Below are 22113 nucleotides of genomic sequence, written 5' to 3'. Positions count from 1 at the left end.
TTTTTGTTGAATAGACTTTAAATGAAGCAAGAATATAGTCAAGGAAACCTCTAGTGAACAAAGGTTTTGAGAGAAAGACTTGCTCAAGTCCCACCTCTCACCAAGAAAGAGGTAAGGTCGTACAGTTATGTGTGGTAGGTTCATCAATTCATTCAATATATGTGATTTGTTACCAACTTCATTTTGAGCACTATTTAAGCTGCTGTTGATACAGCAGGTAAAGAAGATAGACAAGTTCTCTTTTCTCATGCAGCCAGCATTTTAGTGGGGGAGAGCAGACAATACAATAAAGACAAGTACACGAGAACGTATCAGTTAAGGCAAGTTGTTTGAAGAAAATAAAACACAGCACTAGACAGTGACTTGTGCCTATATGAACAAGATGACATAGGGACATTTAAGGGGAGACAAGCAGGTGCCAGCCCCTCAATGATCTGAGAAAAAGCAGAAGAGAGGAACTAAAGGAAGTAGAAAAATGTCATTGTGACTGGACAGAATGCTGTGTGCCTTGTGAAACTATTCATGTACAGGGAGTGCATCTCCTGCTCCTCTCCACCAGCACAGACTCAAACCTCCCACTTTCTATAAGCCCTTTGCCAAATCCAGAAGACCATCTATTTCAGACTCCAGCCCTTTAAAATTTTTTTGTATTTTAGTGTTACTGGGAAATTTCACACCTAATTATATATTATGTAAATGTTTCTGCATGGCTCTTTTGTGTCCTCAGGATATATAACTATGTCCTCAAGACTGAGAATTGTGTCTCTTTATTTGTTTTGTCCTCCATGGTGATAATCCTTTTGGACAAATGGTATGACAAAATAAAGATCTTGAGGCTTGTCCAGGGTCTACCAAGACTTGCCACTTGACTCTGGAATTGTGACTTACTCATTTGATTTTCTACTTATAAAAAGGTTTTTATAAAAAGAAAAGAGTAGGGGCTGGCCCCATGGCTGAGTGGTTAAAGTTCCACGTGCTCCGCTTTGGCAGTCTGGGCTCGTTGGGTTTGGATCCCGGGCGTGGACCTACATCACTCACCAGCCATTCTGTGGTGGTGTCTCATATAAAAAATAGAGGAAGATCAGCACAGATGCTAGCTCAGGGCTAATCTTCTTTAAGCAAAAAAAGAGGAAAATTGGCAACAGATGTTAGCATAGGGCCAATCTTCCTCTGCAAAAAGAAAATAAAAATTAAAAAAAAGAAAAGAATAATGCCTCTGGGGTAATAATCGCATCACCTTGCACAACAGTGACAAAAGTATATTAAATAAGAGTAAAGTAGTAAATAAATAAAGTAGTTAAATGAAAAGTAAGGTTGAAGCTGCTGAGATTGAGCACATATACCAATGTATCTTAGAGATTTAATCCTTGGTTTAAGGACTTAAACCTGCTTTTTAGCTACTAGTTGTCAGTTCTTAGAATTTAACTTTCAATGATTGTCCAGTTTTTTTCAATAACAAGGTTCTTTTCTTTATTGTCTTGACTTTTGGCAGCAATCTTTAAACACTGGGAGTATGATGCAGAAACTCACACTGCTAAGACTCTAATTTTCAAGAAAGAGGCTAAAAGATTACAGGGATTGTGCAGTTAATAAACTGACCGTGTCTCAGTGATGTAGTGTTATTTTCCAAATAAAGAGACCAAGCGATCACTTGAAATTATTTTCAGATCCAGACACAGTCAGGAACAAGCATTTTGGCTGAAACAAAATGTATCTAAAAATGCATACAGTGGTAAATGGCAGTGTCCCCAAGAAAAACATTAAAGGAAATCTTTTATTCCAGTTAGCTCACACTGATGATTTGAGGAGATATTTTCTATCCTTAGAACTGTCAAAAAATAGTCTACCAAAAATAGTCTTAAATATTAGAAAAATTCTTTATTCTGCTAGGTATTTTAGGACAGGATCTCAGGATGATGTTTCAGGTCACTTTCCTAATTTAAGGGTTGTGATGAGTGGGAGAAAACCAAGAACGGGCATCCCTTGAGTTGATGGAAGCCCTTGAATAAGGCAGAGGATTCAAAATTTTGCTGCATGGGCCCTCTTTAAGCTGTGATTTGGATTTTTAAAGTATTCAATATTAGAGATATCTCTATTCTGTTTTTATCTGGCTATAGAAAAATAAGGGTCATGCATCTGAGATAAAATCACCTTGGTTTGCAGAGAATGGCAACAAAAGCCCTAAATGTGGAGCTTAAAAGAGACTAGACTACATGAGGAAGAGGATGGGTGTCTTGGACAACTCCTGTGCCCCGCCTCACCATGCTCTGAGTCCCACCCAGCACTTCAACCTCTGCTTGCAGTGAGGTGACCACCTCCAGGCAGCCCTCCACCAGTTGTGGCAGATGCAACCCAACAGTGCCTTTCCTTGGGACACGTGCCAACCGCTCACTGCTTTGAGACTTCTCTGACACACTGAGTGTGGGACATTCTTGGGATCCTGAAAAGCATTCAGAAGTGCTAGGCAGCTAATATCTGAAGAGTCTGCCTTGTCCAAATGCAGGTGGGAACTGACAGATGAATGCTTTTGTCTTTTATCCCCTAGGCAAACAGCTCTGACACATTTTGTAAGGCCCTCAGAGTGTGCCATGGGCTTGAGTGCCAGTCACCTGTTGGTGGCCAACTTGACAACGCATCCTGGAATAAGCATTCAGATCTTCCCTTTTTCACTTGTCCTGTTTTGTGCTCCTGTTCCTTCGGATCAGATGCTCCTTAAAATTCCTGACAATCAAGTCTTTGCCTCATGCTCTGCTTTCAGGGTTGAAACTAAAACAGGGGAGACTTAGGGGAAGAAAGAAGGAAAAAAGCAGGAGGAGTGACCACATACTGTCCCCCAAACAGTAGACAGTTAATTGATTCACATTCTAAATCAAGACTATGAGTAACTTAGAGAAAGTAAGAGTTTTATGGAAAGCTGGGATTTTTTTTTTTTGAGTTACTACCTGACTCAGAACACAGTTCCCAAATGCCTCGTTCTCCAGGGTTTCAAATGTGGTGTCTGAATAGAGAGATAGAAAATATATTTCCTTCTAATCCCAGGACACTAGCTCTTTGTCATTATTACATACTTTATGGACTTTCATTAACTTACAACAGAAACCATAGGAAAACCATTATCTTCAACCTATAAGGCAATGATTCTAAGTGACAGTAATAATATTTTCTTATTTTATTTCTATTCAACAGTATGTGCATGTGTGTGTGTGTGTGTATGAAAGAGATTTGGTTCAACTGGTTTTAACTAGTTCATTGGCTATTCTTTTTTTAAAGAAAAAAAAGAAAACAGTTTGAATTTGATATAATGTAGTTTGTGATCCTAATATATTAATGTGGGTTGTTTTCAGTTGACGGTTACTATAAATCTCTGATGTTAACATTAAATTATATTTATAACCTATTTTAGACTTCTGCCAGAGGCATTCTTGAGTTTCCGTATTTACCAAATAAAACATTTAACTCTCATGGATCACAGTGTCAATTGTGGGCACCTACTGTGCCCATTGTAAACTACTTACACTCCATTCCCATGAAATTTAGCATCTCCATAACATACCATTTTATTACACTATTTCACGTCTTTGACTTACAAAAAAGAAAAGCTTAAAATGCCAAGGTGAGTTTGAGCTTCTTGAGATACTATGTACATACATACATTTCCTTCTCTGATCAAAAAGCTTTTATCCTTGTTCTTTGAAATATGATATATGTAATTTCTTAGACATTTCAAAACACATCAGAATGCAAACATTTTTCGGTATCTAATTTAGCTGGAACTGCAAATGAGTCCTATTTGTTTGCAGGGTTAGCTTTATTTCATTAAGTCAGAATTACTCGTTTTATAATTACATGTGGAAATAAATAGCCTTTTCACAGGCTAATGAAAAAAATCACTCACTCAACTTTATTCCAAATTTATTTGGCTGGCAGAAAGTAATCTCTCACTCATCTCTATCATAAGAAATTAATTTCTCTTTCTCAACATATTAAAAAAATGTTGATTTGAATTTCCCTAAAAGAGTCAAAATCATAAACAATTTTAAAAAGCAAAGGAGAAAAATTTGGTAAACAAAGAATTAGAAAAGAGATTTGAACATGAGAGGAAAAGTTTTATTTATAATGTCTATTCATTTTAGACTAGTTCTTGAATTAAAAAAAATATAAAAAGAGGAATAAGCTGTCTAAATTTAAAATGATTGTGCATTTCTACAAAAAATAAAACTTCTTCCTGAGAGATAAAAGTCTAATTCTAATCTTAAATAGAAAAAAAAATTACAAAACCAAAATACAAGCAACAACAAAATCAAACCAGACACACACACACACACACACATAATCTTAACAATAATAATAATAAAAAAAAAAACCTATGACTTTCTAAGAGCTATGATTTTGTTTCATTTATTTAACTTAGCTGGCCTTTATTGAGTACTTACTATGCTGAGTACTTTATTTACAATATTTCATTGAATCCTCAAATAACCCTATCCTCCTTGATAATGGCATTATATTACTATACTTAACTGGGAGTGACTTTAAAATGCAACTGAAACCATTAACACAACTTAATTTGCTGTTAGAATTGACATAATCATATCTGCTACACATTCATCAGAATTTCCATGGACAATACTAAGTTGCCCATCAGCAGATCAGTTATTCACTATTTGGTGGGTCACTGTAGTGGACACTGTGGATCACGACTCAGCTCTCTCTCTTCTGACCTCCCACTCACTCATTTCCCCAGTTGCTGGGCCTGTTGGCTACTGGCAGCTCATAGTTGAGTCCCTCCATGGCTGAATGCCTCTCCCAAATTTGCTCCTAGATTCACAATCTTGTCAAGGTGAGAGTACAAAGACCTGACCCCCTTGCCTTGATGCAGGCCATCTCTGAAGGGCCATCCCATCTCCAGAGCTCCTAATGACCATATGAGGCCCCTGGAGTGGCCAAATGGAAGATCCCTTTGCTCCCTCTACCCAAGCTTGCTTCCCTTGCTTCTTTGTAGGTGTTCCCTAAAACACGCCCCAATATAGCTCTGCACACATTTCCCTCTCTTTGGCTGTTTCTGGGGAACTGGCAGAGGCCTGGCAAGTTTTTTGACTATCACCTGTGTTTCTAGATGGCACTCCAGAAAGATATTTTTGTTTTTGTTATATGAATTGGTGGTGACTCGTCTTAAAAATTTTCAGGTCCATATTTCTGTTGTATATAGGAGAAAATTCTGGTGTCTCGACCATCTATTTTAACCAAGTACCCAGAGAAGTTTAACAATTCTTTATGAGAAAAATATTGATTCTGCCTAGAGTCATCCTTTTTAGTACAAGTCTCTGAAAATGGGCAGCCTCGTTCTAAGGGCCCAAGTGAAAACTGATTCTTACTCTTAAGGGCAACAACTCTCACTGCCACATACAACAGATCATGTCTCTTTTCTTCTTAAAACATTTCAATAGCTTACTGTGCACTAATCTAAAAAACAACAAAAACATCCAGACTTCTTATCACATCTGTAAGATTTGGCCACTGGCAATTTCCAAACCTCATTTGATACCAGTTGCCTTTTGGCTCTACATTCCAGCCACACTGGTCTCCTTGCTGCTCCTTGAATGTGTCAAGTTTTTGTCCTCCTTACAGCCTTTGTTCTTGCTGGAATGCTCTTCCTACTCTTCAGAGGGTTTGTTTCTCTTTCTTTAGGTCACAATTTAAATGCCACCTTTACAGAGAGGGCTACATTGACACTACCTAAAGTAGCACTTCTCTCCCCAAGCACTCTCTCTCATATTTTTTTACTTTTTTACTTCATAGAAGTTATCATCATCTTGTTTATTAATTTGTTTACTTGTTTATCACCCATTTCCTCTGAATAAAATGTAAGCTTTGTGAAGAATGAACTCTGTATTATTTTTCGTTGTATCCCCAGCTTATGTGCCTTGAACAATATTTATTGAGCATCTAACCATTATTGATACTCTTTGTTAGAGAAGAAACTACCATTATATATGATGTTCTTAAAAATGCTACTATGTAAGGCCTTTTCTGAATTAAAAAACCCTTCAAATTGACCTCTTGAGAACTTTAAGTAACAACTTGAAAACTTCCTACTCTCAGTATGAACCTCCCCACAATAAAGAGATCATGAGTCACATCTTCAAAAATGTCAACAAACCACTTGGATCAGAAGTGTCCTATCAACAGTTGTGTGAGGCACAGAACATGGTCATCAGGACCAATGGCTCTGAAATCAGATCATATAGCTTGACCACTTATGAACAGCATGATCTTGCGCAAGCTGCTTAGACTCTCTAAGAGTTGGATTTCTTATCTGTAAAATGTGGAAAACAGGAGCATCCCCCTCAAGGCACTTCTGTGAGGATTAAATGAAACAGTATATGTAAAGAAGAGAGTCAACAGATTTCCACTACCTTCTGTTCAGACCTAGCATCATCCACATCAGTATACCCTGCCTTCCTGCCTGATGCCATAGATGAGCTCTATTCCCATTAAAGTCAATCTCTTGATTTGTACGGTAAATCCCATCTCCTCTTGCCTAACCAAGAATATTGACTCCTTTCTTTCTATTATCATTCATTTTTTTCACTTTCTATAGGATTATTTCCATCACAATACAAAAAAAGTTTCCCATCTTAAAACAAATAATCAAACAAACTTCTCTTGACCCTACTTCCCTGCCATCTACTGACCTATTCCTGTATTCCACCTTACAGCAAAACTCTCCAAACTGGTTGTCCGTATGTTCACTTTCTTCACTTTTTCTGTTTCTATTCCTATTAAATATATTCCAATCAGGCATTTTCCCTTGCTACTTCATGAAACTCTTCTTCCATTTGCTAAATCCGATGATCAATTCTCTGTCCTCGTCTTATGTACTCTTACCTTGCTTATGAGTGATAGTTGATATAATTACTCCCTCCTTCCTCCAGTGAAAACTTTCTGCTATTGCATCAAAATACCACATTCTCCTAGTTTTCCTTCTTCTTTAACTAATCACTCCTTCTCTACCCCTTTCTTGGTTATGCCCATTCTTCTTAAGCATTCTAGTTGCAAGTGTCTCAGAGTTTAGTATCTGGTTCTCATATCCTCCTTTGTTCCACGTATATGGGTAAGTTACCAAATGTGTATCTTCAGACTAGATCTCACCATGAACTCTAGACTCGCATTTCAAGCTGCCTACTTGATCTTTCCATTTGGATCTCCCAAAGACATGTCAAATTCATCATATGTAATAATGAAATCTTGATCTTCCACCAACTTGTTCCATCTGTTGTCTTCCCAATCTTACTTTACGGCATCATCCTTTCAGCTGCTCAAGCTACAACTTTGGGGTATATGGGGGACTTCACTCTTTTCTCTCACACATATATCCAATTCAGCAGGAAATTGTGTTGGTTCTATCTTCAACTTATATATAGAATTCACTACTTCTTTCCATTTTCAAGACTATTTTTAAACAAAGTCATTGTCATTTTTCTTCTGGAGTACTGATATAGCCTCTTCTTCCTGCTTATATTTTTACGCCCCTTATAGTCTATACTTAACCCAGAAGCCAGAGTATTTAAACTGTAAGTTGAATCATTCCACTCTTCTGCTTAAAATCTTCCACTGGCCCCCTGTGGAATGATAGAATATATATATGTATATATATTCCTGGCACAGAGCTCCTAAAACCCTTGTAATTTCCTAAATGATAAGAAAACTAGGAACTTCTTTTGTTCTAACGTTGGTCTTTGACTCTAGTTCTTGACACAGAGCTCCTAAATCCCTTGGAATTTCCTGGGTGATAGGAGAGTCTTTTGTTCTAATGAGGCAACTCTGGGTGGGCTCCTGGATTGTAGCTTGTTACCAGAAAGACCAAGCCATGATTAGAAGCTTGGAACTTTCAGGCTCCATCCCCTATCCTTCAGGAAGGAGAGAGGGGTGGAAATTGAGTTAATGATCCACCATGCCTATGTGATGAAACCTCCATTAAAACCCCAAAGTTATAGGGTTCAAGGAGCTTCTGGGTTGGTGAACACATGCAGATGCTGGGAAAGTGGTATGCTCGGACAGAGCGTGGAAACTCCGTGCCCCTTTTCACATACCTTGCCCTATGTATCTCTTCATCTGGCTGTTCATCTGCATCCTTTATCATATCCTTTAGTATATAACAAACTGGTAAACATAAGTAAGTGTTTCTCTGAGTTTTTTGAGCTGTTCTAGCAAATAATTGAATCTAAGAGGGAGGAGGTCATGGGAACCTCTGATTTGTAGCCAAGTCAGACAGAAGTTGTGGGTAACCTGGAGATCTACTTGGGATTGGCATCGGAAGAGGATGGGAGAAGTCTTGTGGGACTGAGCCCTTAACCTGTGGGATCTCATGCTATCTCCTGGTAGATAGTGTCAGAATTGAGTTAAAGCGTAGGACACCCAGCTGGTGTCACAAAGTTGGTGTATGAAAAATCCCCACACATCAGGAGTGTTTTGAGTGTGGTAGTAATGTGACAGTAAAGGAGAAACACACAGGAGTAGTGTAGGTTTTTCCTAAACTCTCCGCGTTTTACTCAGATGAGCTTTAATGATCTTATTGTCTCCATCTTTGCAGCTCTGTTCATTACTGGCTTTATTGACTCCTACATATATTTGCCACTAGATTGCTTTAGGCATTTGATTTAAGAACTTTCAAGATCTTTCATTATTATCTCAGTTTTCAAAACTAGAGGTTACACAGTTGTTTACTAGAGATTAAGGATCACATGCAATAACTTCTAGCCCCAGAAGCCATCTTTAAATTCTTAATTATTTTGCCTCTTTCAAATTTAAAATAACCATTTTACATTTTCAGTATTTTTTTTTTCAGGCCCAGTAATTGAAACATTTAAGCAGAAAGCAAAAAAGGTCCCAAGGTAAATGTATGGTGTAACATATATTTATTAGGTATCTGTTACTGGCTCAAATATCACATTTTAAAAAATCAATAGCACAGGAAATAGTTTATTTTTCTCAGTCAATGGCATTCTAAGGTTAATGGTTCTTGTTTATTGATAAAAGTAGAACAAAAATTAAAAAGCAAAATAAGCCTTTAATTTTAACTTTCAATTAATTAAAAAAAAAAAGTTGTTAAAAGCGAACGCTTATGGCTCCTACAAAGAACTCAGAGGAGCGTGTCAGAACTTTTTAAAAAGTCGAATATAACATTATTTCAAAAAAAGACATTTTAAACTGCTATATTATGCTCGTAAGATAATTTTTGAACCACTGATGATGTACAGAATATGCCAATATTGCTATGCTTCTCCGGTCTAATGTTACATTGTCATATTTAACTGTCCTGGTAGTATAATTATTTCAAAGGTTTGATCCATTAAACCTGTCACTTACATGACACTCTTTAAAATGGAAAGTATAGATCTCATTTTCTTTCTTTTTAGTGTTTCTGAAAAAAGGGAATTATGTACTTTCTCTCCCCCAGTCTCCCATTTATCTTTACTTTTTATTTTTGATTGTGTGCTTTTGAAATTAATGACCATGTGTTCTTGAGGCATTTTCTTTACATACTCAAAATCACAAGCCTAATCTAAAATTTCAGTAGCTAATTAAATTTTTTGACAGGTAAAATATACAAAATAATATGAAGACAGTTTTAAATCTATCAGTGACAGTCACTGGCAGGAAGTGTAATTTGGACTTTAGCCACATTATGGAACTATAAAAATCTTTGGATCAGAATTTGGATCAGGATCAGAAATCTTTGGATTTCTTTATGTGTCAGGGTATGCCTGGATCTCAATTCAGATTTTTAACCTTAGTCTCATTGCTAGAATTCAGTAGAGAACACTTCTTATCTTGATTGCCATAGACAATTGTTGGTCAACTCTTTAGTTATCTTCTACTGTAAATTTTTCTCTTACCACGTATGCATTATTCAAAGTAAGCCCAAAACAAAGATTTACAATCTCATCCTAAAAGATCTTACTTTATAGTGACTCATTTACCTTAGGATTCTAGTTGCCTCTTGAGATTTCTTTAGAGAATTTGTCTAGACCAGCTCTGCAATAGAACTTTCTGTGATGATGAAAATGTTCTATATCTATGCTATTGTCGGGCGAAGAGGGAGAATCTCCCTCTGCCTTTTCCCTTAAGGTTCTTCTGGCTGGCCAAATAATCAACAAAACAGGTTAGCAGGAGAAAATAATACCAAGTTTAATAACATGTATACATGGGAGAAAGCAGGGACACTGCGTTTCTCAACACAATAGCAGAAATTCTCGTCTTAAATATCATTTTCAGCCAATGACAAAGGAGGATTTTGGGGGTGGGGGGAGTCAGTTACAGGAGATTACCACTAAAGCACAGTAAACAAGAGTAAGGTTATTATGCAGCCCAAGGCCTCACCTTCCACATTGATAAGTCACTAGAAATGAGCTCATCCCCCTCTCTTCTCCAAACAGAGAGGGAGCTACCTTTACAAATGGAGATTTCCCTTATAAATGTAAATGATTGTCTGGCAACTCCTCACAGGGTCATCCAGAGAATGTGGCCAGAGAGACAGAACTTCTGATAAGATGGGCTTGTTGGTGCCTTTCCTATTGTAACATTTACCCTACGTTATCTTTACAGCCATCATGATAGATCTGTTCCAGGAAGGAGCCACTATGTCAAATTCTTTAGGCAGTTAGTGGGGGAGGTCAAATGTCCCTAGAGAAAACAACCAAGGTAAAGAGATAGATTTCAGGGTGGCCAAATCCCGATCTCCCACACTATCCCATATGGTAGATATTAGCCACATATGGTTACCAAGTACATGAAATATGGCTAATGTGACTGAGAAACAGAATTTTTAATTTTATTTAACTTTACTTAGTTTACATTTAAATTTAAATAGCGACATGTGGTAATTCTGGTTTCAACTGCAACATGTAAAGAGCTGGGAAGTCATCACTCCTGTCTTTAAAACAAAGAGAAAGCTAAGCAACTGGAAATCAATGACTTTTTTGGACCCAGAGAAGAACTGAGGTCATAGGGCAAACTGCTATGCTTAAATCTAGAGAGACAGATGAATCTTGAGAATTGCATCCAAGATCTCCTTACCTGGAACATAGCTGCTGGAGCCAAAAACTGGTAGGGACATTTAGACGAACTTTCATGAACTGCTGAGGCTGAGTGTTGACTAGCCTGGGTGAAAAAATTGTGAGGGCTGCAATCTTGGGGGACCTCCACATTTTCTTGGGTTTTACCTCCAGAAAGCCCACCAGGTTCTCACAATGAAGAACCAGAATCCCCTCCTGTTTCCGGTAGGGGAAGGGGGAAATAATCATTGTGAAATACACCTAGAGCAATCTCCATAACCAAGACCATCTCTCTTAAGGAACAGACTTTACCAGAGCCTTATCTGACCTGGTGGAAGTGCATTTCACCAACTCTAGCCCCCTCTAGCCTTCCCCTATAACCTAAGAAGAAATAAAAAGCTACAAAAGATTTATAATGGTCATAGCCCAGGGACATAAGCCCATTAATAGACTGAGATTCAATAATAAGATTACAGAACACTTCCCCACCACCTACACCTTACCACTACACCGACAGGACTCCAGTATAACAGCAGCAGATTGCAGCTGAAAGAGCTGCAAGATGCAGGCTCCATCTAAGGAAGCTTTCTAAGGGAACTCTAAGAGGAAACAGAACACAAAGACAACAGTGGAGACAAAACAAGGACACTAGCAGGAAGTGAAGTCTCTGGCACCTACAGCTATAGCAATCATTAAACACAGCCTAACTCCAAGCCAGATTAACGTAAAACCTCACCCTAAAGCCTATTTACCTCCGTTCCTATTAAGTGATGCACCATTTCAGATTTTCAATGAAAAATTATAATATATGCTAAAAGGCAACAAAAAACACATTGTGAAGGGAAGCGACAAGCCTCAGAACCAGATCAGATATGACACAGATTTGGAATTATCAGACAGGGAATTTAAAATAACTATAATTAATATGTTAAGGGCTTTATGGAAAAAATAGATAATATGCAAAAACAGATGGTTAAGTCAAGCAGAAAAAAGAAAGTTCTAAGAAAGAATCAAAAGGACTCAAAACCACTAAATAGAAATGAAATATGCCTTTGATGGAGTCATCAGTAGACTGCACATGGCCAAGGAAAGTGAGTCTGAAGATTTGTCAATAAAACTGTCCCAAACTAAAATACAAAGAGAAAAAAGAATAAAAAAAAAACAGAACAGAACATCCAAGTACTATAGGGTAATCTCAAAAGGAGTGACAGACACATAATTAGAATACCAGATAAAGAAGTAAGAAAAAATAGAGCAATGTTTGAAATAATAATGGTCAAGAATTTTCCAAAATTAATGACAGGAACCAAACCACAGATCTTGGAAGTTCAGAGAACACCAAGGAGGATAAAAAACAAAAATTGTACACTGAGGCATATGATTTTCAAACAGCAAAAAACCAAAGACAAATAAAAATCTTGAAGAAGCCGGGGCGGGGAAGGTAAAAATACTTTTCTTATAAAGTGACAAGAGATTTTCACATATTGAGGTATAAGGGGTAACTATTTAGGTTCAAAACTGATTTCACTTGAGCTAAAAAGCCTGACTTATGGCCTATCTAACATACATTGTACATCTGCTTTAACCATTAAAGTAAAGAATGCACTCTCTTAAGATAAGAGTGCATACTTCCCCACCTATGCCCTATTTGTAACCCCTTATTAGTCCCTTTCCCTACATCAGGGTCATGTTGACCTGCTCATTTGCAACTGAATACCTCTTTGAAACTTTGATGAATATGTATCCTGGGTGTGTTTAATGTATGTTCTTTGTTCTAAAAAGATATAAGACTGTATTGAAAGCCATGCTTCTCCAGAGGGCTTTCTTCGTTTCTGGAAAAGTCCTTCCCGTGTTATAATCCTCACTCTGGCTCAAGTAAAACTCATCTTATTTCTCTTATCTATAGAATGGTTACTGGTTATTTTGTGTCAACAAAAGAAAAAAGGATAATAATTACAGTGGACTTTTTATCAGAAACTATACAAGCATGAAAAGAGCAGAGTGAAATATTTAGTATTGAAAAAAAACCCCACCATTCTAGATCTCTAAATCCTGAGAAGTTATTCTTTAAAGCAATGGAGAAATAAAGACTTACTCAGCCAAAAAAAAAAACTAAGCAATTCTTTGCCAGCAAATCTGCCCTCCAAGGAATGTGGAAAAAGTGTTCTCAGGGTTGAGAAAAATGATATGTTGGAAACTTGTATCTACATAAAAAGAAAGAGTGTCAGAGAAGGAATAAATGAAGGTAAAATAAAATCTTTTATTTTTCTTATTCTTAATTAATCTAAAAGATAACTGTTTAAAGTAATAATAGTAACAATGTATTGGGTGATTTTAGCATATAGATAAGTGAAATTAATGACGACTGTGTCATAATGGATGGGAGAGAGGAATTGGGAATGCTCTTATAAGAGATCTTCACTACACATGCAGTGGTATAGTGTTATTTGAAAGTAGACTTATATTAGTTAAAAATGTATATCGTAAATTCTAGGATAACCACTAAAATTTTTTTAAAAAGAAGTATGGGGCCGGCCCCGTGGCTTAGCGGTTAAGTGCGTGTGCTCAGCTGCTGGTGGCCTGGGTTCGGATCCTGGGCGCGCACCGAGGCACCTCTTCTCCGGCCATGCTGAGGCCGCGTCCCACATACAGCAACTAGAAGGATGTGCAGCTAAGACATACAACTATCTACTGGGGCTTTGGGGGGAAAAAATAAATAAATAAAATCTTTAAAAAAAAAAAAGAAGTATAATTGATATGCTAAGAACAGAGACAAAATGAAATCATATAAAATACTCAATTAAAACCACAGAAAGCAGAAAAAGAGAGGAAAAAGAAACAAGTGCAATGAATAGAAAACAGTAGCAAACACAATAGACATTAACCTTGCTATATCAATAATCACTTTAAAAGCTCTAAATATACCAATTAAAATATAGTTAAAAATAAGACTCAATAATATGTTCCTTACAAAAATCCTACTTTAGATATAAAGACAAATAGTTTAAACGTAAAAGGATGGAGAAAATAATTAAAAGTAATTAAAAGAAGGCTGGAGTAGCTATCTTAATTTCAGACACAACATACATGACATTAAGAAAAATTATCAAAGATAAGGATGGACATTATTTAATAATAAAGGAGTCGGTTCTCCAAGAAGTCATAACAATCCTTAACATGTATGCATCTAACAATAAAGCATCAAAATACATGAGGCAATAACTGATAGAATTGCAGGGAGAAATAGGCCAATCTACATTTATAGTTGGAGACTTCAACATCTTTGTTTCAGTAATTGATAGATTAAGCAGGTAGAAAATCAGTAAGAATATAGTTGATCTGAACAGCACCATAAAAGCCACCTGCAGCTAGTGGCTGCTGTATTGAACTGTGTAGCCCTAGTCTCTTGCTACTCAAAATGTGGTCTTTGGACCAGCAACATTGCTTTGCTTTGAGCTTGTTAGAAATCCAGAATCTCAGTCCACACTCCAGACTTACTGAATCAGAATTTTTATCTTGAGTGAAACATCCAGGTGATTTGTCTGTATATTAAAGTTTGAGAAGTGTTGTATTCAGTCATCAGAAAATCTAAATATTCTCTAGGATTAGACTGGGACATCTACTGCCACTTATCATTCAACTCTGATCATTAGCAATATCTACTGGTAAATATCATTGGATCATATTTGAAGATAGAAAATAGTGACAGCATAGCAGTATTGGCATCCTCTGGAAGCTTTGAAGCAATACATCTTTACTTCTAAAGGCAATCATTTTGTAAACTCCTAAAAGTGTCTTTCACCCAAAACCACCTATGGCTATGCCTGCAGCAGGTTATGCACAGACTTGATATATATTCTTCATGCTCAAATTATAATATTTTATATGTGGTAATACCTCAGATATATGAAGTGTATCTTCTGGATGATTGCACATATCCAGAGTGGCAACTGCATCAGAGAAGAGTCACAGGGGGTGAGGGAGTGATAAAAACAGCCATCAGTTTATAAGAGATTATGCACATAATCAAGAAATGTAGAAGAGTAGATGGCCCAAATAATACAACGTGGTATCAGTAGCCAACTTCCCAAATGGAAAGAAAAGGGATATTTATGGTGACTGGTTATGACTGAAATGCCAAGTCTCTTGGTGAGAAGAACCAAGAGAGAACAGAGTCATAAGAGATAATAAATAGGGAAAAAATGAAGAAATTGTGGCACTTGGCCCTCACTAATGGGTACAACTACGGGAAAGAAAAGGCAGCTCACACTCTGAAGAAAAGCTGGGAGGAAGCATGAGAAAAGTTGAAAAGTTTTGCAGTAGAGCAAACTGCCCTGAAAACCCCAGCATCCTCAGGGGAATTGCAGAATCCTAGACTTAAAGTTCTGCAGTACCTACAGGGTCCTGAAAATACATGATGAAATAAGCAAACTACGTCCTATTATTTGACTTGCCTCAGAGAACATCACTGTCTTCAGAAGGGGCATGCTGAAGGCAGCTCTCGTGATTGATTCCCAGGCTGGGTGCACCACTGTAGTGTGGCCCCGGTAACATTGTGACTTTTCAAACACCCAGCCTGTTCTTCACTGCTCCCTTGCCTGCACCAGCAGCAAAGCCCAGCCAACTCTCCAGTGATGCCACAGTTTCTGACTTTTCTTTCCAGTGAACAGATCAAAAGGCACCCTCATCTTTGTGTACTGTCACGGTCTTGGCCAAAGACTTTAATAATCAAATAACTGTGAGCCTATTCTAGTGGGTCTCAATGGCCTTTGTATTTTACATTGAGGCTTCCTTTAGATTGTTGAGTGTACCTGCTAAGAAACCATTCACCAATCATGATACTACAGAATGATATTAGGACTCCTTCGACAGACCTCATTTCAAAATACAACATCCCTGAATAGCAGTATAATGCATAATAGTCCAGTCTGGAAAAACGCCTTTAAACATTCTACCCCAGCAAAAATTTGTCAATCAATTATTATAAGTTTAAGTAGAAGAAGGACTGGTTGACTTCCTGACTATGCTAATACTTTTGTTTGCCTTCAAAGAAAACTTTTATTGATTGGAAATATTTCAGCATCCTGGGTATTTGGCATATTTTACCTGGGGTGTAGTGGATACAAACAAATGCTTTGAAAGATAAAGATATTGTTTTTTAACTGGTATTGCCACTTATTTGTGCACCAAATAAAAGATTCTGTCAGTAGAACTCTCTTATTTCAATTTGGCAAGGCCACTTGCTGTTGCTCAACTTGTGAGCTTGCCCCGAGGAAACAGTGCTAGCACTTTGTGATATTTCCCTATCGTGCTGTATGACCTCATTGTTCAGCCTGTGGCTGTGGATGATACTGAGAATATGCAATTTGATTACAAAAGAGATTTAATGAGAAATGTAACACATTATGCAGACAACATACAAAAGTTTAGAACATTAGAGGTACAATCCTTGAAAATTGCTTGTACCTAGGATTCTGTTTAAATTCAAGTACTAAGAAAAACCTGGAGAATCTTGTGATCCTTAAGTCACAAGAGAATTGTCACTTTTATGATTAAAAAGTGGACTAACTGGATGAAAAGATGCAGAATTTCAACAATTGAGATGTATAAAAAAGAACCAAATAAACATTCTAGAACTGAAAACATACTGTCTGAAATTAAGAACTCATTTGATGCGTTTGAGAGTAGACTGTGTTTGGAGGAGTAAGGAACTCAGAAAATCCACTAGCACAAATTCTTGGAAAAGTGAACACCCCTCCTTCATACCCTGTGACAAAAGGCATAGAGGAATGGGTGCACTTTCTTAGAGATATCTGGCATTCACTATATTAGTAATACAGAAGTTATAGGTACTGCTTTTATTTTTTTTCAGTCTACACAATAGAGTTTCTATTTAACAGAAAATGTGAATTCCCAGTATAGCTAAAATGTGTGAAGCTGTCTCCAGATCCCATAAATATTTGTGTGGTCCATAAGTATTCATATACTGTCACCTCAGGTACTGAAACTATTTACTATTCTTTCTAAATAAATTAAATCCAATCTGTCTATGTCTGTCTCTATATCTATATCCATATCCACACCCATATCTAGCTATATCTATGTAGCTATAGCTAAAAAGCCTCTTCCTTGAGCTTGGTCATTCTTGTGCCAATCATTGTTTTTACTCTGCAGTTATAAAGTTAAATTAATCCAGATTTTCCTTTACTGAAGGAATATATCCTTCTTAATTTACCCTATAGAAGTAGCTGGAAGTTATCCTGTGATTATAATTTGCCTTTCCATAATTATAATTTAGGAATAGAATATTCAATCGTCTTTCCTTCCTTCCTTCCTTCCTTCCTTCTTTCCTTCCTTCTCTTCTCTCTTTCTCCTCCATGCACACACACACACACACACACTCTCACCATCATCATCTTATCATCATTATTATTATTATTTCTATCACATTAAGTAAATAATAAGCACTAGTAGAGAAAAATCCAAATGTGGTAATTTTTGTCATGAAAAAGGATGATATTTGTAATGCAAATGTATTTATAGATAGACCTGCAATTTCATTTTTCCATGTTGTCACCAAACTCCATTTCCATAGATAATTAAGAGCTAACTATCTATGATGGGGAAATTATTAAAAATCATTAATAGGGTCAATGCTGGTGGCCTAGTGGTTAAGTTTGGTGAGCTCTGCTTCGGTGGCCTGGATTTGGTTCCCGGGTGTGGACCCACACTGCTGGTTGGTGGCCATGTTGTGGTGTTGGTCCACATGCAAAACAAAGGGAGACTTGCAACAGATGTTAGCTCACGGCGAATCTCCCTCAAGTGAAAAGAGGAGGATTGGCGACAGATGTTAGCTCAAGGCAAATCTTCCTCAGCAAAAAACAAAAGAAAAAAGAACAAAAAATCATCAATATATATTATTAGGTTGTCTTTCCCACATTTTTTGACTGACTCAGGACAATTCAGTAAATTATCAAGTTGGACAAATTTTTATCATTACATATGAACAATCTAGTAAATAATGCCTTGAAAGTTTACAGCTTTTTTAAAGTTTATAGTTTTTTAAAGCTTTCATATACATTATTCCAACTACAGTGACCAGTTATTTCACTGCATTGATCTGAGTGGCTGTTACCCAAACCAGGTAAACAAAGCCTTTGTTGTTCAGCTAGAAACACAGTCAGTGTTTTCGAAATTAAAGATGGCAATTAAAGCTATTTATTCTGCAAACCCAGACTGCATAACTGTGGTATCTTTCATCAACACAAATAATTAGTTGCTGAAAAGATTGAGGAATCCAGAATTGCTCCCTCCCCACTCCTACCCCTAACTCTTCATAGAACCACAATCCCATCATTGGCACAGATTCCAGAATTCCCAACTTTAATTCAATGTGCCAAAAACTAAATTAGTAGTGTTTACACCATTTTAAGCTTTGAGCTATATTTTAAATTGGAAACAGGGCACAGCAGTATTTTTAAAAGATCAGTCAGAAACCTTGTATGTAACTAAGAAGTGTCCTGATGATTCTTCTACTTTTACCTAATTTTATCTGATGTTCAGCCTGATTCACTTTTTTGTCTTTTTCTAATAATATAAACTTAAACCAGTGAAAACAATATATCCAAGAAATAATCAGTGAATATACAGTAGAACAGCAAAAAGTAGCTAAGGTAGTAATGAAAAGTATATCTGTTTAACTTTATCACTAAGAAAGCATGAATTAGTGATGCAATTCACCAAGACTTTCCATCACCTCTAAAGCCAAAATAATAAATGTGTTTGGAATCCTACTGATACAAGATTCACTTATGAAACTGTAATGTTTGATTCATTCAGTCATTTATTCAACAAATACTGGCCTCCTACTAGGCCCTGAATTGAAGGACTATGCTAAGGACTGAGATGATGGAAAGATGAATGGATCTTGGATCCTAGCTCCAGGAGAAGACAGTTTAGAGCACAAAGGATAATTTGAAATACCATGAGCAGACTTTATATGAGTGAAAGAGAACAAGTCAAAAAGATTTAGTCAGTATAATTATCCTGGCCCTGAAAGCCTGTTTTGGAAGACATTTTTACAAATTACACATTTGTAAATCATCTGTAGACATATATGTCTACCAATGCATTTGGTCTTACAGAACCATCTTAATAACTTATATTCTAATTTCTCATGCCTTACTTCATTGTATGATTTTTGGAAAGGAGTTCTAGAGAAGAGTTGCTTTTAATTATTTTTCCCCCTTTGGCTCAACTTAATGGTTAGTACATCATCATTCAGAGAGAGCAAAGCCAAGGAAGTAGCGGATATTCTATGAGCAAGTGCTTAAAAATAAATTTAACAAATGATGCTAAAGTCCTGAGGATTCAAGCCTAGTTGGCTGATACAGGAAAAAGGAGGGGGAGCTTGAATTTTAGTCATTAATGGTACGGAATGAAGTCATGGACACTTGGGGTGATGAACCAGCAAATCTAATGTCATGGCAGCAGCACAGATGGCTCGAGATCCTTTCCTTCTCCCCAGAATATTTGATCATCAGAAGAACACAGCAAGTCCTTGTCTGAGGGCTGGTTAATGAATGCCTGGTCTCTAAAGTCATAGAAGGAGTGATTAAGGAATTAAAGACCAATCTCTTTTGCCCTGTTGCAAATGATTTCCTTCTGAGAGAAGTTAATAACTCCCCTTGCCAGGTCATGAATTCAAATAGATTAACATTTGATATCTATAACACAGAAAGTTTAACTTACACAGTACAGTGTTTACTTGTTCAATATTATACACATATAAAATGGAGAAAATCCTTTTCTCCAAACTTCCATTATGATATGAGGATGATTAAAGGCCATCAGCTTTCACCCTGTTTTGAAAATATATATTAGAAATAAAGTCAGCAAGAGTGTGTCCCCTTATTTATTTATTTAGAAACATGAAATGTGAAATATAAAGCTAAGGCAAATAGCATTGTGAGAATTATGGTAAACACTAATCATATTTTCTTCAGAACAGCAGATTGCAATAGCACTGTTTAAAAGTCACATTGTAGGGGCCAGCCCGGTGGCGCAAGCAGTTAAAGTGCACATGCTCTGCTGCAGCGGCCCAGGGTTCACTGGTTCGGATCCCGGGTGCGCACTGATGCCTGCTTGTTAAGCCATGCTGTGGCGGCATCCCATGTAAAGTAGAGGAAGATAGGCACGGATGTTAGCCCAGGGCCAGTCTTCCTCAGCAAAAAAGAGGAGGATTGGCATTGGATGTTAGCTCAGGGCTGGTCCTCCTCACAAAAAAAAAAAAAAAAAAAGTCACATTGTAGGGGGCTGGCCTAGTGGCACAGTGGATAAGTTCATGTGTTCCACTTCAGCAGCCCAGGCTTCACTGGTTCAGATCCTGGGCACGGACCTACTCATTCGCTCATCAAGCCATGCTGAGGTGGCGTCCCATATAGAAGAGCTACAGCTCTACAACTATGATATACAACTATGTACTGGGGGTTTGGGGAGAAAGAAGAAAAAGAGGAAGATTGGCAACAGATAGGGCAGGACCAATCTTCCTCAAAAATAAATAAATAAATAAATAGAAGTCACATTGTTGAAGCCGTGTCTAATCATCTTTTCTAATAATGTTTGTTCTACTAGTGATACTTAAAGACTGGATAACGTAATTGATATAAATGAAATTTCAGATTTACAGAGAAAAATAAATGGCAATGGAAATCACATTTGCTATAAATATATTCTTTTCATTTGCATCATATCATTATGGAAAAATCTCTATATTCTTTGATAAGCTTGTCTCTAAAGAGAAGACAATAGTAAATTTGAAGACAAGTGATCCTTGGATTATTAAAAGAGAAAAAATGCAAAGCAGAGTTGCTCTATGTTAATATGCTATTGATTTAAATTATAATAGCAGACTGAGTGTTCTCACTAAGAAGTGGATTCATTTCTTGTTTTGGAAAATATGTATATAAAAATAAGTTATATAAGATTTTGAAATCATTAGTTGAATTAACTTTATAGTCCTTATCGGCATTTCTGAGGTTTAAATGTTTAAATTCTTCTACATTGTTTTTGCTTCATTTAAAGAATTATTAAGATTGAATTTAGATTGATTGAATTTAAATGTCATCACTTGTCCAGAATAAATACTAAGCTAGAATTTTCCTTATAACTAACATAAATATCCCCAAGTCTAGGAGTATCGTTCACTCTGATTCAGTGCACATTCCCCTAGTAGCATTATTAGGCAATCTCTTCCAAGGGAAAGCACAAAAGAAACTCATCAGAATAATAGAAAGATTATGAAAAGAGCAAGTTTCTTTACATTTTACCTTATTTAACATTTATTTAACAAATTTTGAGGAGCTCAAGACCCTCCTCTGTGATATATTCAGTGATTTTGGTAACAGACTTCTGAGGTACTGTGGACAGAAGAATCACATCCATTTCACAATTATGTGAGGAATGAAGGTGAAGGTATTGATAATATTACATAGAATCAAAGAACAAATAGAAGTAACCAGAACTTGTTTAGCCTTCTTAGCTAGTTATGATTTCATAATGTCTTTCTCTAGGGCTAGGTATACTTAAATTGGTTCCTTTGAGGACAAGGTTCTAGGTGGAAGGTTTGTCTTTTATTTCTCTCTTTTCTCCAACAATAAACCAACCCAACTTTAATGAGAACTGAGCAAAAAAAAGAACATTTGAAACTAGCATTTCCTGCCCATTATTTTATTTAATGGTAAGATGCTTCAGTTCTTTAGGTATAGGCAGTCACAATTTACACATTCAAGATCCAAATTTCAGCGCATAGTAGAAAGGAGATATTTCATTTATATTTTATAAGAACTGGGCTTATGGTGAAAAGAAATGAAAAGAGATATAGTGCTTAAAAAAAGTCCAAAAAACAAACAAGTATGTTCCCAAGGCTCCAGGGGGAAAAGGTGAGCTAATTAACAACAACAAAATTAGAAACAGATCATTGTGATAGGTGTGCTGGCTCATAGATCTGATCCTCAAAGTATTTGCAGGTTGAAAGGAAAATTACCAGTCCTGGACC

General features: G+C 36.7%; 1 protein-coding gene and 1 long non-coding RNA gene across 6 annotated transcripts in view; one reads left to right on the top strand and one right to left on the bottom strand.

The window, feature by feature from the left end:
- Nucleotides 1-22113, bottom strand: part of FUT9 (fucosyltransferase 9) — a 109360-nt gene that overhangs the window by 45434 nt on the left and 41813 nt on the right. The window lies entirely within an intron of this gene.
- The window catches only part of LOC147914507 (uncharacterized), a 36069-nt gene that overhangs the window by 9499 nt on the left and 4457 nt on the right, over nt 1-22113 (top strand). Inside the window, exons 2-3 of one of the 2 annotated variants that reach the window (XR_015555237.1) lie at nt 15-111; nt 2164-3487. This is a non-coding gene — a long non-coding RNA (uncharacterized LOC147914507). Of the gene's footprint in view, nt 1-14; nt 112-2163; nt 3488-22113 lie in introns of those variants that run through there. The other variant, XR_015555238.1, reaches the window with a different exon arrangement.

This window comes from Ceratotherium simum, chromosome 19 (genome assembly GCF_057802395.1).
Source record: "Ceratotherium simum simum isolate JZ-2026a chromosome 19, ASM5780239v1, whole genome shotgun sequence".
Lineage (NCBI taxonomy): Eukaryota > Metazoa > Chordata > Mammalia > Perissodactyla > Rhinocerotidae > Ceratotherium > Ceratotherium simum.
Note: the sequence above shows the minus strand (reverse complement) of the source record. Positions and strands in the feature narration are given on the sequence as shown.